Source organism: Podarcis vaucheri (genome assembly GCF_965113315.1).
Source record: "Podarcis vaucheri genome assembly, chromosome: 5".
Taxonomy (NCBI): domain Eukaryota; kingdom Metazoa; phylum Chordata; class Lepidosauria; order Squamata; family Lacertidae; genus Podarcis; species Podarcis vaucheri.
The window spans coordinates 77932232-77946184 of record NC_138763.1 but is presented as its reverse complement, the minus strand read 5'-3'; the positions used below and the strand labels follow the sequence as shown (position 1 = coordinate 77946184).

The window sequence follows — 13953 nt, the reverse complement described above, 5'->3', positions numbered from 1 at the left end:
CATGCATTCTTACAATGGCTGTAGAGAGCGGCACTGCCTCTCAACTTCCTCCATCTTAGTCTGTGTGCCCTTTGTAGATTCAGCAGGGGGGAGGAGGAGGAGGACAAAAATAGAATTAGTTTGCTCTGCATCTTGTTGACTCTGGCTTACTGTGCTCCCTACCTACTTCCCTGCCAATCTCAACAGGTGTTAGCCACCACTGATTACACCTCGCAAGCTTACTTGAATGGAGGAATCCTGCCCTCTTGCAAACTTATGTCTCGCGGGAACAGAATCTCTGCAGTTCCTGAGATCTCAAAATATCATGGAGGGAGATGAGAACTGTAACAAGGGGATATGCCTGGAGAAGGCTTTAGTTTTAATAATTTTAGGTCTTTTTGTTTGCTGTGCCTTGTTATACAAACAATGTTTTCATGGTACCTTATATTTAAATTGTCTCATCGAAACTAGAACTGAAGCAACTGGTTCCTAGGATCGTAGAATTGTGGAGCTGGAAGGGTCTACGAGGGTCATCTAGTCCAACACTTTGCAATACAGAAATCTTTTTCCCAGCGTGGTGCACAAACCCACAACCATGAGATTAATAGTCTGTGCTTTGGTTGTTTTTCAAAATGGGTTACAGAACCTTTATTGGCTTGAATGGGAACCAAAGCCAGAATGGTTTGACTAAAACTTATTTTCCATTGCAAATAAATAAGTTTTTGACTAAAAGTTATCTTCCACTGAAAATGGAGGCTTCTCAGAAGTTCTGTTTCATACAATGTGTTGACAGCTAGCAATGGGAATTTGTCTGCATGTTGATTTTATTTTAAAACATTTTTCTCTATAATGATGGGCACCTTTTACTATATCCTTGCCAATAGAATAATTTATGTTAAACTCACAGTATTCATTCCCTAGCAATAAGGGAGCCCCAGATTTGTACCAGAGAATTCATTAAGTCAGTCCAACTGTTTAGTTGAAGTGTGAATTCCCCACAATAATATAGATCTTAATTTTGTACCCATACTCCTGTTCTCATATCAGAACTTGTTAGGTTGCAGTCCTAACATAGAAAGGGGGTATCTCAACCTTACCTACCTCATAGGGTTGCTTTGAGGATAAAATGGAGAGCAGGAGCAGAACCATGTACACCACTTTGAGGTAGGTCCTTAGAGAAATAGTGGCATATAAATGTAATAGTAAATAGTGGCTGATGGGAGTTGTGTTAAGTATAATTGGTTTAATTCACACTGATATGGAAATTCCTGTGTATTGGTGAAAAGGTTTAACATGGGAAAATTCCACTGAAGCTTTAGAAAAGCAAGAAGAGCTCTCTCTGTGCTTTAGGTAGTTGATAAATAACTATTGTTGTTTTCTGCTAGCTAACACGTGAGTGTTTAACCTTAGATCAGGTGTTTAAGGTAAAAGTAAATGTACCCCTGACCATTAGGTCCAGTCGTGGCCGACTCTGGGGTTGCGGCGCTCATCTCACTTTATTGGCCGAGGGAGCCGGCGTACAGCTTCTGGGTCACGTGGCCAGCACAACGAAGCCGCTTCTGGCGAACCAGAGCAGCGCACAGAAACGCTGTTTACCTTCCTGCTGGAGTGGTACCTATTTATCTCCTTGCACTTTGACGTGCTTTCGAACTGCTAGGTTGGCAGGAGCAGGGATTGAGCAACGGGAGCTCACCCCGTCACGGGGATTCGAACCGCCAACCTTCCGATCAGCAAGTCCTAGGCTGTGGACTTACCCACAGCGCCACCCGCACCCCGTGATTAAGGTATTGAATTGCAAATTAGTCATCTTGGAAAGGAGTCTTGTTCTTTCAGACACTATGGAGTACAGACGCGTAAAAGACTCTCCCAAAGGGAGAGAAAACAGCTCTAGGGAAATGGAATGCAGGCAATGAAGCCTGTGTGTGAGAGAGAGAGAGTTGTGTTTGTCAGCTCTGATTGTACATATATTTTATTTCTAAGAGCCTCCTGTTGAGCCTGTGATGGATATGCACAAGATATGGAATTGTTTGAATGTATCATTTACCTTTTGGTTATATTTTAAAGAAGGTTCTGCATGTAAACTTTGCATAATATTTTCATGGGTCTGGACAATGTTTTTTACTCCATAAGGACTCTATTTTTAGCACCTACTTGCTTCAAACTGTGCAATATGAATATCTGCAGTCCAAGAACTATGGAAGGCATCAGGTTGGAGAACCCTGGTGCTAAGCCACTGCTGCTGAGTGTGTGTGTGTGTGTGTGTGTGTGTGTGTGTGTGTGTGTTTGAGGAGTGGGAACTCTCGTCTCTCCTGACGGAGCTAGAAGACTCTGGCTGCTGTGAATACGCTTATCTTTGCATTGTGTATAATTGTGTATGTTTGTCTGTACGTCTAATGCATCCATAATGACCTCAATTACCTAGGCTGTTAGCGTTATCATTGTGATTTTAGGCCAGCAGCTCAGCTCTCCCCCTGACTTTCAATGATCCAGCAACTGCAATACTGCACCAGAGATTGTAGGAATACACGCAGCAGTTACTTACAAAGCATCAAGGCCAGACATTGAGCAAAATGTCTTGGCAGCACATAATCACAGACTAGAGCAAAGATGATCCTTTCCCTTTCCCTTTCCTGCATGAATTTATTCACTTCACAGTTTGTTTCCGAGCCACCCGGCTGAATCTTCTTTTCTGACACCTTCATGAAATCTTTACTGATTGTTCTGTTTCCATGGATCTTTGTGTTTGTTTCTGTGCACGTGAGATGAAAGGAATATAGAGTCTAGTATATTTCTAGTATCTAGCCTGAAATTGCATCTCTGTTTTTTATTATTTTAAAACAATACCATATATCCATTTCACCTGCCTGCATTTAATCTCATTAGGCAACTAACTCACCATCTAAACGACACATTTAAAGCAGAATCTCATCGCTTTAAACTGTCACTCCTTCTCCCAAAACTATCTTGGGAAACGGTAGTTTGTTAAGAATGCTCACAGTTGTCGGGAGACCCTTCCCCACCCCCCTCACAGAGCTATAAATCCCAAGAGCTCCCTGAGAAGAAGGATCGATGGATAAACTACTCTGAAAATTGTAGTTTAGTGAGGCATGGCCAAGGTGGTATTTGAACCTTGCTCAAGCATGTGTCTCACATGCCAGCCCTACGAAGCCTTATGCCATAGCCAGTCTATTTGTCAGCAACAACCCTGTGAGGTGACGTTCCATGACAACATGCTGCTGGAGATGCAATAAGGAAAATGCTTCTTTGAAACATAGGTTGATTCAGTGTCTGATGCTTACAAATATTTGAAGGAAAATACTAAGATGTAGATCAGGCATAGGCAAACTCAGCCCTCCAGATGTGTTGGGACTACAACTCCCATAATCCCTAGCTAACAGGACCAGTGATCAGGGATGATGGGAATTGTAGTCCCAAAACATCTGGAGGGCTAAGTTTGCCTATGCCTGATGCAGAAATACTGCTTTGGGGGGAAATGTTAAATTGTCAGATGATAATATTATCCAAACCACAGGTGGTTTGACAGCAGGTCAGCATAAATGTACTCTTCAGGCTCTGACTTAAAAGACTGATATTGATTCATTGGAAAGATAACACCCTGCCCCCCTTTGAATGATGGATAGAAAATATGACTACTCTTGCACCAGAGTGAGAAGGGGGGGGGAGGAAGTGAAACAGCAATATTTTGTCTTTTTTAAAAAGCAAAGTAAAGCGTATCTGTAGCATTATACCTAACACCTAGGTTCCTACAATTCTGAAAATAATCCCTTGGAATTGTAATATAAAACCAGTGAGTAAGCCTGAGACCTACAGTGTGCCCTTCCTAAATGGTACCCATGTCTGCTAATGAAGATGACATTTTGATCAGATGGAGGAGGACAGGGGGAGGGATTATTTTAAACTCAAGGCGCTGATGCCAGTTTGACCTTGTTCTAAATATGGCCACGTTATGAATAAGTCATCCAGATGACTTGCTTTTTATACTTTGTCCCCAAATGCTAACCCACACAGGAGTATCCTTTGTCTCATGTATCAGTTAATCCCACTTAATTGCTGCATTGCCACAGTAGATTCAATAGCATCAAAACCAGACTTCTGAAAACAAAGTTATAGGCACATTTGGGAGCTGTTATTGAGGAACAGCACCAAATAAAAGCAGACAAACCATGGTAGAAATGGATCTTGTTAGTCTGAAAACCCAACTCAGCAAGGCAGCTAGCAAAGAAAGCTGTAAGCTAGCAATGGGTAATGAATTTGTGAGGTGTTAAAGAAGCAATTGTCCTTTTAAAAAAATAATGCATTTTCTGTGTGAACCAGGAGTATCTGCCCCGGCACATGAGTATTCTCATGTGTCAAGATTAAAGGATGTACTGACTTTTTGACTGAGCAGTGGTAGCAAAGAGCTAAAAGTTGTGCAGGAAGGAAGTAAATGGCTCGATTTCCTGGTCCATGCACTGCTTGAGCATTTTCACCATCAGAGAAGGAACAGAGGACGCATCAGTTAGAAAACTTGACAACAACTTTACTATCTTGAACAGCACAGAAAATGTTTGCCTCCGCCTAAAGGGAAAGGGACCCCTGACCATTAGGTCCAGTCGTGACTGACTCTTGGGTTGTGGCGCTCATCTCGCTTTATTGGCCAAGGGAGCCGGCGTACAGCTTCCGGGTCATGTGGCCAGCATAACAAAGCCGCTTCTGGCGAACCAGAGCAGCACACGGAAACGTCGTTTACCTTCCCGCCGGAGCGGTACCTATTTACCTACTTGCACTTTGACGTGCTTTCAAACTGCTAGGTTGGCAGGAGCAGGGACCGAGCAACGGGAGCTCACCCCATTGTGGGGATTCGAACCGCCAACCTTCTGATCGGCAAGTCCTAGGCTCTATGGTTTAACCCACAGCGCCACCCGCATCTCCACCTGCATACAGCTAAATCCAGTGCCACCTCATGACTAAACTACATAATGGCACTATTTGCTCCCTCAACATGCACCTTTTTGTTGTTTTCCAGTTCTGTACTTCACCTTCTGGCCTCAATCATAAAGGAAATTCAGTACACAACCATTCAATCTGGAAGTTGTCTGAGCATGGAGTACAGAGGCCAAGTCATTTCTCTCCAAATACAGCCAGAGCAAATACAGCCAAATACAGCCAGAGTCACCAATGCCACCAGAGCCTCCAGCGACAGTGTTGAATCCAGCAGCACCCCTAGGACTACCACACATCTGGATTTTCCAGGACATTATTCATTCAGGAAAATGGCGTACAGGTGGATTTTTGCTGAATTAGTAAAATGTCCGGTGAAACCCGGATGTATGGTAAGTTGGGCTATTTTTATTTTTACAATTCTTTAAAAATATAAGAAAAGACCCAAGATGAATGTTTTTGGGGAGCTCAACAACTTTGCCCCCCCCAATCAACAACTCTGTCTGGATTTTCACTTTTGGCAATATGGCAACCCTAAGCACCCTGAAAACTGTGGACTTGCTCCTTCCAAGGTAGTGTAAGATTGTCCAGAACAGGATGTCTCGCCGCCTCCCTGGGCTTTGCTGGATTCAAATGAAACGGCAGGATAAATGTGCTGAAAGAGACTTTTATTCTACTTGGTGCTGATAAGGGCTTAGTGATTTAAGAAGTCCCCAGAAGGCCAACTGCAGAGATTTTGAATTGCTTGTTTGGAAATAATGCGGGGTAAAGCTGTGATTTATAATCTTTCTGAAATTTTGCTCTGGTTTTTATTTTATTTTTAAAGACAGAAATTCCATTTTACTCACTATGACAGCCTATTGTTTACAACTTACCCCTCCTTTCCTTTTTCTGACACCACCGGACTGCGTTCTCGCATTCTGATTTCTTCCACCATGTTTCTCTCTTACGCACAAAGTAATTACAGCCAACCTAAAACACACTGCCCATGCCACAGTCTTAAAATTTATAGCATTGATATCCTAACATACTTCCCTAATACCTATGGAACTGGCTTTTTACCCTTCACTTGACAAAACTGCATACATTACACAATGGAGTAGATCCCAGAGGTCCTGTGTTGTGCCAAGCCGACTTTCCAGGGATCTCTTGTGCTTTATGGATCTCACTATCTCCCCATCCATTGCCTGTGATGATTTGTACATTTCTTATTTTGCCATTTTAATAGGAAGGCTGCATAAGGTCAAGTCACTGGAAATTATTTATTGTTTTCTCTGGATAATTTCACTCCAATGGGGCTGAGAAAGGGACATCTGCTCCACATACCGATGCTACTTGCAAAAGGAATCTCTGGCAGTTGTAAGTGGAAAATCCAACTGCTTGATGGGTGCAGATGGGCAAAGTTCCCAGTTTTTCCACACCTCAAATGTGGCAGCAACCTGTTATTCTGGGGCTCAGGGATCGCAGGGGAAGTGGTAGCAGCCTTAAGTGAGGTCACGTCAGGTCAGGTTCATATAAGGTCAAATCTCAGTAAGCAGGTTTACATCAGGTCAAGTTTGTGGGATGGGTTTTTAATGAGTAAGAGAGGATATATTAATTGCAATTTATCCCTCCAAGTGCCCACCTGTGTGAGTTGAAAAGAGGTTCAAAATCCCATCCTTGGGAGCAAAATTAAAAGTATAGGAATTAGGCTATAAAACCTTGTTTTGAACAAGTTCGCCTATGAATTAAGCTGGCTCCCCTTTCTTATCCAACTTACAAAGAATCAGGTAACAATCTGAAAAGTAAGTTTAAAAATTACCGTATTTTTTGCTCTATAAGACTCACCTTTTCCCTCCTAAAAAGTAAGGGGAAATGTATGTGCGTCTTATGGAGTGAATGCAGGCTGTGCAGCTATCCCAGACAGAACAGTAAGAGGGATTGCTGCTTTCACTGCGCAGCGATCCCTCTTGCTGTTATGGCTTCTGGGATTCAGAATATTTTTTTTCTTGTTTTCCTCCTCCAAAAACTAGGTGCGTCTTATGGTCTGGTGCGTCTTACAGAGCGAAAAATACGGTAAGTTTGATTTACTTATATTCTTGCACTGGTTCACAGCGATGGCATTAGTCAAAACTATGCAGGCAAAATACTCATATTTACAGTATGTGCCTAAAGCTGGAACAAGCCCAAGGCTCGTCTGCCCTCATGGCTGATCACTGGAAGAAAGAGAGGAACAAGAAGTACTATATGCTCCTTCTTCTCCAGGAAAGGAGGGGAAATGACATCACACAGAGACCACTCTACCAGTTGTATTTCTATGTTCTGAGTACTTGCCTATCAGCAATACAGCTGTGTGGACTTAGCCCTTTCTCATGCTAACCAGCAAGAATATACATTAGTTGGGTTGGACTGCTAATCTCCCACAAAGTCAGATTTAGAAGCACTTTAAGGTGGGTGGCTACCAAAGAGAGGGTCTTTTCAGTGTTGGGACCGTGCTTATGGAATAGCCTCCCTTGTTTGGATTCTTGTTTGGGTTTTTTCCGCAGTGAGCTCTGCTGCTTGTAGCTCTCCCTCTACTGTAGATAACATGGGAATGTGGCTTCAGCTAAGCATTGAAGCATCATAAAGCCTGTTATTCTGCTGGCACTGCCTCCCTAGAGCAGGCTTCCTCAAACTCGGCCCTCCAGATGTTTTTGGCCTACAACTCCCATGATCCCTAGCTAGCAGGACCAGTGGTCAGGGATGATGGGAATTGTAGTCTCAAAACATCTGGAGGGCCAAGTTTGGAGATGCCTGCCCTAGAGGAACTATCTGTTCTTTTAAAAGGGTTTATTTTTGGTTCTGCAACTGCAGAGAAGCAGGAGATGCTACTGAGGGCTCTGAGGCTTGAAAAGTGTGAGATGCTGAAAGTCTATCCACTGGGTGGAGCAGTGTGAATCTTTTCCTCATCTGGGCTTCCCTTGGAGGCAGTGCAAGTTATCAGCTTTGGGAGGCCATGACAAACCCATTACCAAATCTTATATTTTTCTAGCTTTTGGAGAACACAAATGAAGAACACAAGAGCTAACTGGTATGAGCTGTTTCCAGCTAAGGCTGCTTATACATTATACCTTAAAGCACCTTCAAAGTACATTCTTTAACTCAAGGAATTCTGGGCTCTGTACTTTAGCCCCCACACAGTTGTAATTCCCAGCAAGCCTTAACAAACTGCAATGCCCATAATTCTTTGAGGGAAAGAATTAAATGTATAATGTGCACACAGCCTAACAGTCCCTGGTTGTAAATTAGCTGTGTTTAAACATTTTTTTAAAAAAATTGTATGCCGTCCCCCTTTAGTCCCCCCCCCAAGTTTTATTGTCCTTTTGCAAAACTTGTGGTTCCATCAAACCTCTGGATATCTCCCTCATGCACAAGAGTGTGTGTCCTTCTGCCTACATATACAAACCACACACATCCTGAACACTGGAGATATTAGCATATTAGGAAACTGCCCCTGTAATGGCTTCCCTTGGAACAGCCTTCTCTTCAAGGTCGCAGAAGGAGCAAATGACTTTCTTGCCATCATATTCCTCTGTAATAATGCAAGGCCTATGAGAATTCTGTCAAGTACAGGAACAAGACAATAATGAAGCTGAAGACAAAGAACTTGTAAAGAGAATTTTGAAATGATAATGTTTTCAGCGCTGGATCCTAGGGAGATTTGACTTCTGCTGAAGGATGCTTCCTGTGTTAAAAATCAGCCTTGTGGGAGTGTTCTGGAGAGCTAATTCCCTTCTCAAAACATAGCATGGAAAGAACGAGTCTCTTTCATTAGGCCCCCTCCTCCCCCCTGAGATGTGGGCACCTGAAGAATCCCACTCTGCCAATGTTGAAACTTAATTATTGACAAAAGTTCCCTTTTCCTTTTGCTGTGGAATGAAATGTCTAACAAACCCCAATGAATAGTGATTGTTTTGTACACAGCACAGCCCCAGATTATCATCAGTCTGTCAGGTGGAAGAGAGAAGCACTGTAACTTCCTCAGCCAGTGGAACACAGTGGTATTTAATGTGATTCTAGCAGAATACCAAAGGCCATTATCCCTGGCTGAAACATTATCCCTGTGCTTCAAAGAGAAATATTCACTGAGAGATATTCAGAGAGAGAGAGAGACCTAGGGATTGAGGCAGGGGGCAAAAGAGAACAAAGGGGAAACTAACTGAAACTAAATGAAATTTTGGGGGAGTGTCTCATCAGAAAGATCTTCTCAAAAGCATGGGTGCATAGTGGACAGATGAAGGAAAGCAGGGAATTGGATGAGTAAGTGCATCAACATCAAATGTTAAAGAGCTTGGCTTGCAGCTGGTACCCAAGAAAATGCCAGTGTGATATTTCTAATGGGAAAGTCTCGGCAGATTAACAGTAATTAAAACAGAGCTAAATACTCTCTTCCTTTCTTCCACATATTTATCCAGTGAATAATGTGTGTTCAACTCTTACTAAGTCCCAGCACAATGCAGAATCGCATTCCTTTGTCTTCCTATTCCTTAATAATTGGTTACTCTTGCTCATGAATTTTACTCTGAAATGGAGCCAAAGTTAATGTATAAAGAATACCACTGTTGTCAACTTCAGTGAGAACGTTTTGCAGGAAGGGGGTTTATTTTAGAATGTCAGCTTTCACGCAAGATCTCTCCTACTCAGAGCAGTAGCTCCCACACTTTCTGTGGCAGAATAGTTCACCCTTCATTTCAGAGGGCCTTCTCGGTAGTGGCGCCCACCCTGTGGAACATCCTCCCTTCAGATGTGAAGGAAATAAGTAGCTATCCTATCTTTAAAAGACATCTGAAGGCAGCCCTGTTCAGGGAAGTTTTTAATATTTAACGCCGTATTGTTTTTAATACTTGATTGGGAGCCGCCCAGAGTGACTGGGGAAACTCAGCCAGATGGGTGGGGTATAAATAATAAATTATTATTATTATATAGTCCTGCTCCTTTTCCTGTTACCAGATCCTAGAAGCCAACTCCTAGGAGCTGAGGTCCCTTTCCCCCCCATAAAATATTTGAGGGGACCAGGGCCCAGGGCCCCCCAGGCTAATGGACATTGCCATTCAAATGATGTGTGCGCACCATGTCTTGTGATCAAATGGGGGGGGCCAGATAAACCCCATGTTTTATTCAGAACAGATTTGAGGGCACAGAGGGAGAGGAAGTCTCATTGCGCAGGCAAAAATCTTACAGTGATGGGATGACTTCACTGGCTACAACACAATGTTGAATTGATAGTAACCAGTTAGAGATTTTATTTTTTTTCATAATGCATTTTTATTCATTATTCAGATTACACAAAAAACAACAAAAAACGGTACACAATATACAAATAAGAATATCAATAAACTTATCAGCATACAAATAAATATACATTTACATATTTTATTATTTTCCTTCCTCAAATTATTCAAAAAATCCTAAAAGAAAAATCGTAATTGTCAGGGCTGCTGCCCAGTCCCAGCTCACATAGGACCACGCTAGTCAGCGTTCACGTTATAAGAGTCTTTATTGGGTTACAGGTTCCATTTCCGAACTGCAATGTGCAGCCCCACGTCTTCTATGTCAGACCGGCGAAGACCCGTCTGAGTCTCCGCCTCTTGCGCACCAGCTTAGTACCCTAGCCTTGCTCCACCTCCTGCGTCTTTCCTTTCGTCTCTGGGTCCTCCTGCCCCCCTGGGTCTCCTCCCTCCTCGACTCTTCCGAGGCTGAAGACCCCCCAGAGCCTTCTGCCTCCTTGCGGCGGGCTTTGGGACCTGGCTCACTCTCCGGGCTGCTTACTGCGCCAGCTTCCGCTGCATTTGAACTTGGCGCGTGCGCCCAACCTTCTACTTTCCTCTTAACCGTTTCCTCGCTTCCTGATGAGGGCGTGACTACTCCTGACTCGTGCCCTCCCTCCTGCTGAAAGCCTCCGGAACCTGATCCCTGGTCCCCTTTCTCCCCGCTGCTCCCAGCTGGGCACGTTGGTCCCGATCTCCAGCTGCTGCTCTCTGATTCCTCTCTGGCCCCTTCTTCCTGGGGTCTCCCCCTGTGTTCCCCCCTTGCTCTGACCACTGGGGCTCCTTTCTGGGAATCCTCTGACTCACTGGAAAGGCTCGGGGATCTCGGGTCGTCATCCCCACTCATCCTTCCTTCATATTCCTCCCCCTCGCTCTCTGTCTCCTCCCTTTTCTGCGTCTCTGCTCCTGAACCCCTGACATCCATCCCCCCCTCGAAGCCCCCCCTTCCCCCCTCCCCGCTTTCAGGTGTGGGTGCTGGGTGCTCCATCGTCACGGGAGTGAATGCCGGATACAGTTCGCTCCCCGTGGTTGGCCGCCAACTGAAGACCTCCTGTTCTCTCTCTTCGTGCTCGTCGACGCTGAGCAGCTCCGCTTCCATTTCCGTGCCGCCGTGCTCGAACCCAAGCTCCTCCCCGAACACGTCCCTGTCAGTCTCTGCGTCGGTCTCTCTTGCATCTGTAGCTCGGCTTGGCATCCTCAGCCACTTCTGGCGCCACTGCTCCTCCGGTTGATCGACCCACCAATCCGCGGTGTCCGATGCCGATCCCGTGGGTGGCCCTTCCGGGGAACGTGTGCTCCGTGCGGGTTCCCCGTCCGAGTCAAATCCATGGAACGTGCTGGAGGAAAGTGTGGGCGTGAACAGCCAGTCGTCGAAAAAGCCTGCTGGCATGGGTCTGTGTGGGAAAAGGGCATGAAACTCGTCCTTGAGCAGGGGTTCCTCCAAAGCGTAGTCTTGCACCCAGCTATTAGCACTGGCCCGGGTGCCCTCTCTGGCTAGGAGATATTCTACTCCCTCTTCTCCCCATCTGGAGTCCAAAATCTCCGTGACTTCGTTGATGGGGTCCTGCCGTGTCAACCCCTCCGTCTCTGTTCTCTCCCTGAACGGACTCGGTGCCGTTCCTGGCTCCTGGAATCTGTGAGGTGCCCTGTAGGGAGTGAGCACCGACCTGTGGAACACCGGATGCATCCTGGAACCCTCCGGCAGCGCCAGCCTGAAAGCTACCGGGTTGATCTGTGCTTCGACTTGGTATGGACCGAGTTGCTTGTGCCCCAACTTCTTCTTGGCTAACGATCTGGTCGGCACTGCGTGGGCTGCCAACCAGACCCAGTCTCCCACTCGGATCTCTTCGCCAACCCGCCTGTGCTTGTCAGCTTGCACCTTGTATGCGTGCTTAGCTAGCTCCAGCTGCCTTCGGAGTTGATCGTGGACCTCCTGCAACTCTGACGCGAAAGCGTCCGCCGTCTGCGGTTCCCCTTCCCCCACTCTCTCCAGTCCCGGGAAGGTTCTGGGATTCCTCCCGTTGTTGGCAAAGAACGGCGTCACCCCCGTGGACACGTGCTTCGTGTTGTTGTAGGCGAACTCGGCGAGCGGCAGGTAATCCACCCACGTCGCAGGCTGTTGATTGGCATAGCACCTCAGGTACTGCTGCATGATGGCATTGACCCTCTCCGCTTGCCCGTTGGTCTGCGGGTGTCTTGCTGATGCCAGGTTGATCTTGACGTCCAGAAAACCCATCAGCTTCTGCCAGAAATTCGAGATGAACTGGCATCCGCGGTCGGACAGTATAGACCGTGGCAGACCGTGCACTTTGAACACGTGATCTATGAACAGTTTGGTGGTTTGTTCCGCCGTGGCCACCTTCGCACACGGGATGAAATGTGCCATCTTGGTGAACAAGTTCCACCACCACTAGTACCGCGGTCTTGCCTCTCGAGCTGGGTAGATCCGTGACAAAGTCCAGGGCCACCCTCTCCCACGGTTCAAACGGTGTTTGCAGCGGTTCCAACAGTCCCGCCGGCGGTTTGTGCACCGGCTTGGCCCTCTGGCAGGTGTCGCACCTCGCGACGTAGTCCGCGACTTCCCCTCTCAGTCTGGGCCACCAGAAGTCTCTTGCGACTAATTCCACCGTTTTTTCAATGCCAAAGTGTCCGGCCGTGGGTGCGTCGTGCAACTGTTGTAGCACCTTGGCGCGAAGGTCGTCTCCCGGCACGTAGATGGCCCCTTTACGTAGGAGCAAGCCGTCTCGTACCTGGAACTCGTTGCTCTTCGCCGTGCCCCTTTGCACCTCTGCCATCTTCGCTTGCGCGAATGAGTCGTCCTGCAACGCCCGCCGCACTGCATCCAGGTCTACTGCAGCTGAGGCGCACACCCACGCTGTTGGCGCGAAGATGTGCATGGCCGCCGCTGGCGTCGTCTCTTCGAGGTATTGCGGCTTTCGGGACAGTGCATCCGCCATGACGTTGGTGTCTCCTGGGACGTACTCTATTCGGAAGTCGAAGTCCGCAAAGAACTCAGACCAACGTATCTGCCTCTGGTTCAGGAACTGCGCCGTGCGCCAGTGCTCCAGATTCTTGTGGTCCGTGCAGACTTGCACGGTGTGTTTGGCGCCGATCAGGAAATGCCTCCACGCCTTGAACGCTGCATGAATGGCCAGCAACTCCCTGTCCCAGATGGTGTAGTTCTGCTCCGACTTGCTGAGCTTCCTGGAGTAAAACGCTCCCGGCCTCCAGACCCCCTGCGGGTCTCGCTGCAGCAGGACAGCTCCCACGGCTCTGTCGGACGCGTCTGTCTCCACCCGCATCGGTCTGCTGGGGTCGATATGCAGCAGTTGCTCTTCCGACGCAAAGAGACGCTTGAGCGCTTGAAAGGACTGCTCCGCCTGCTCCGTCCAGACGAACCTCTTTTTCTTGGAGCTGAGCGTGTCTGTGATGGCCGCCGTCTGGGTCGCAAACCCCTTGATAAATTTACGATAGAAGTTGGCAAAGCCGACAAATCGCTGGACTTCCTTCCGGTTGCGCGGGCTCTTCCAATCCAAGACCGCTCGAACCTTGGCGCTGTCCATGGCTAGCCCCTTGTCCGACAACTTGTATCCCAGGAAATCCACCTCCGTTGTGTCGAACTGGCACTTCTCCAGCTTGGCGTACAGTCTATGCTGCTGCAACCTACTCAGCACCTCCCGAACGTCTTGGTCGTGCGCTTGCTGCGATTCAGAGAAAATCAGGATGTCATCCAGGAAGCAGACGCACT

At 46.8% G+C, this 13953-nt stretch overlaps 1 long non-coding RNA gene across 1 annotated transcript in view; it reads right to left on the bottom strand.

Moving 5' to 3' along the window:
- Positions 1–1752: 1752 nt before the first annotated feature.
- LOC309532319 overlaps positions 1753–13953 on the bottom strand; it is a 28751-nt gene continuing 16550 nt past the window's right edge. The window contains exons 4-6 of the long non-coding RNA XR_014219743.1: positions 6991–7115; positions 5796–5892; positions 1753–2728 (exon numbers count right to left, since the gene is read on the bottom strand). This is a non-coding gene — a long non-coding RNA (uncharacterized lncRNA). The remainder of the gene's footprint in view (positions 2729–5795; positions 5893–6990; positions 7116–13953) is intronic.